We start from the raw sequence: 3,725 nt of genomic DNA, 5'->3' as shown, positions 1-3,725 counted from the left end.
GAAAACAGGCAGATATGAAACCATATCTGTCATATTCACAGTTGTGCTGGTAAGGTTTTTTCAATTGGTATTATAATTTGAATGATGCAGTATGTTTATAATTATTAAATCAATTTTGCTCCTGCAGGTGGTGCTAGCTCCAGAGCTTTGACCAACGGTCGAAGAAGCAGAGACCGAGGTTGCCAGGAGTATAACTGCCGATGACATTCATACGAAGGACAAGGCTCTGTGGTCAGTACCCACGGCAGAGACAACGGAGGATGACGAAAGAAATAAAGCTGAGGCTGATCTTACAGCCTCCTTCTTGGAAATGAAAAAAACAACTGAGCTCTATGGGAAATCTGCCCATTTGCAGAATGTATTGAAAGAAAATAAAAAAACAAGATCCACAATAAGGAAATCTAATAAGTGGATTGATTTCCTTGTCATTGAGGTGCAAGGAATAAAGGGTGAATTGAAGCGGATTAATGAGTTTGGAGTAGAAATAAAGCACCTCAAGGAGGATTATGCTTCTTTACGAGAAGTGACATCAATGAGAGATGATATGAATACAAAACACGTACGTGAAATCTCCTTGCTTCATCCAACCTATTTATTAATAGCTCACTGTAAAGGAAACTGAATATGGATCGTGGTTGTCATCCACACAAGATCGTTATTATCATATGGGAAGGGTCGTGGTTTTCATGTACTTAGGGTCCACGACCCAACATTGATGGCCTAGGGTCGCGGTTTCCGTGTAACGTGGTTAGTGGTTTAAATGAAATATGGATCACTCTTATCACACACAATGGATCATGATTTTCATCCACAATGGATCGTGTGTTTAAACTACGACCTAACATGGACGACAACCATGACCCATTGGTTGTAATAACCACAACCTTATTCTTGATCATATCTGTCACCCACATATCTTTCAGCCATGACCCAATACGGACATTGTCTCTTCGATCAGCCCTCTCAGTGTAGAAAATGCTTCACTGCATGAGCAGGTGAAGCAACATAGAGAGGAGATCAATGCTTCACTGTAGGAGAAGGTGAAGCAGCATAGAGAGGAGATCAATACTTCACTGCAGGATCAGGAGAAGTAACTTAGGGAGGAGATCAATGCTTCACTGCAGGAGTAGGTGAAGCAACTCAGGGAGGACATCAATGCTTCACTGCAGGAGCAGGTGAAACAAATCAGAGAGGACATGAATTCTTCACTACAGGATCTGGTGAAGCAACTCAGAGAGGAGATCCAGGCAATGAAGGTATATGAAGTTGAATCTATTGTGAATCATTGTTATCATACACCAGGGGTCGTAGTTGACATGCACACTGAATAGCAGATGAGTCGCGATTGACATAACATGATAGTCTTCTATCTAGACAATGGACATGGTTTCCACGAGAATGGATCGTGATCATCGTTCAGTGTGGATTGTTATCATCATCCGTTGCGATCGTTATTCTCATCCAATGTGGATTATGATTATCATACATATTGGATCATTTGTGACATCCACGAACCTCCATGGATGTGAACCGAGACCCACTATGGATGACAACAAGGCTCCAATGGCCGTAATAACCATTTCTGATATATGATCTCATTACAGGACAATGTTCCTTCGACCAACCCTCTGATCGTAAAGAATGCTTCACTGCTGGAGTAGATGAGGCAGCATGGGGAGGAAATACAATGAATAAGGGTATATAATTGAAATTTTCCCTTATCATATTTTGTCGATGTTGTGTTCCTTTTTAGGTAGTGGTCATGATCCAGTGAGGGTCGCTGTTACATGCCCTTGCCCATTCAACGAGTGCTCACAGGCATGAGAATGCTTACTTGAATGAAGCTTAGAGAGGAGGTACAAGCAATAACTGTATATGAAATGGAAAATAGGTCATTTTTGTGTTCCACATTGGTCATGGTTAATGTCAACAGCTCCAATTTCGAGGCTGGGATCAGCCAGGTCTCTGGTTTTAAAGCTGGGGTGACCCATCTTAGAGATGAGAATGCTGCACTACGGGCGCGATTGTACGTGGAATTACATTTGGATCGTGGTTTAAATTGGACATTATATTATGAACTCCATAGATAATATGTCATTTTATTACAGCTCAACATCGTTACCCCACAACTGAGCGAGGAAGGGAGACCACTTTGCGTTACAGATGATCCAGACAGAGCTCTAACTGTAATAGAACCTCGTCGGGGGCTCAGTGAACTCCACCGAGCTCTAATCGAGGCTGAAGAGGACGAGTTGAGAGCTGTCAGAGAGTCAAGTTCACTCGTCTGGTTGAAAAGTGTCTATGACCCAAATTTATGGATCGACTCTGAGGTAAGTTTATACCCCTTCTCCTTTATTGTTTCATATCAATGTATGAATATTATAGTCACATTAGACATTTTCCATGTTACGTAGGCCATAGACCTATACCTAAGATACCTATAGCGCCCCAGGACCATCGACCACAAGGTAGATAGGACTTCGCATTCGTCTCGTCCTTATTTATGGTAATGTGAATTTGAGGACCGTAGCTGTCTTTAAAACATCGTTAATCATTTCTATTTCTAACAATATTCAACATATCAATAGTAATACATGGAACAACAACTTGACCTGCTGCGAACTTATGGTGCTGGAACCACAAAGATCGTGGGACCATGAAGTCTGAAAGGTTGTGTGAAGTGCTTATAAAAATAGTCGACTATCAACCGAAACCTCTATGAAAGTATGATGTGGTAAGATCTTAGTTTCCCGCACATGGACTGAAATGATTAGATCCACATTTGGAAGGGCAATGCTTTAACTGTTGTTGTATTTCTTATGCTTCAAAGGTATACATCCCTCTTAATGCAAGGGGGCACCACTGGCTGATGGCTGCTGTTTATCCGACGAAGAAAGAGGTTACTTTGTATGACAGCTTGAGTACCGAATTGCAAGAGAAAATGAGCTAGTCGTCGCATGGGTAACGGACGGACTGAGGTGGTTATTCCATGTTCTTAATGGCAGATTAGTTAAGTGGGAGAAGTCGTGGAATGTGAAGCCATCCGCTGACAGGCCTACACAACCGAACTCGGACGATTGTGGTGTATACATGCTGAAATATATAGACTTCCTTTGCAGTATGAGTGTAATTGAATTTACACATGTAAGTTCTATTAAATATGAGTCTACATTCCAGTTTGACTGCTTTGTACTTTGTTTTGAGATTAGCTCGTTCTGATTCTATAGGAGGAAATTCGAAAATTTAGAAAGACGATTGCATATGCTTGTCTACAGCAAACAAGAGCAGAAGGTGCTGAGTTTCCAAAAAAACAAGGAGAAGAGGTGTCAGGTAGACCAGCGAAGAGAGACAAACACTGATTTGATGTTGAATGATGAATCAATGGGTGTATTTGATGTTTATTCTTCTTATTACGATCCATAATGGGTTGGCGAATGAGATGGGTAGTAATTATCTGTGAACAATTTGAAGTTGTATTGCATTTTGGCTATCAGCCACGTTGGTTAACATGTACAATGGATCGTTGTTGTATATGTGTGGTTGAAGGTGCATGCCAAACACAATCCATATATGCGACAACCACGACCCCGTAACACTAGAACCACGAAACATATCATGTTACAAGCATGAACCTTCTAGCATCATAACCATGACCAGTCTAAAACAATGACCACGGTCCATAAGAACAACGACACAGTCTCTGCGACAACCACAAAACTGTCGTG

Source organism: Magnolia sinica, chromosome 7, assembly GCF_029962835.1.
Source record: "Magnolia sinica isolate HGM2019 chromosome 7, MsV1, whole genome shotgun sequence".
NCBI classification, from domain to species: domain Eukaryota; kingdom Viridiplantae; phylum Streptophyta; class Magnoliopsida; order Magnoliales; family Magnoliaceae; genus Magnolia; species Magnolia sinica.
The sequence above is the reverse complement of the archived record's forward strand: the minus strand, read 5'-3'. Positions refer to the sequence as shown.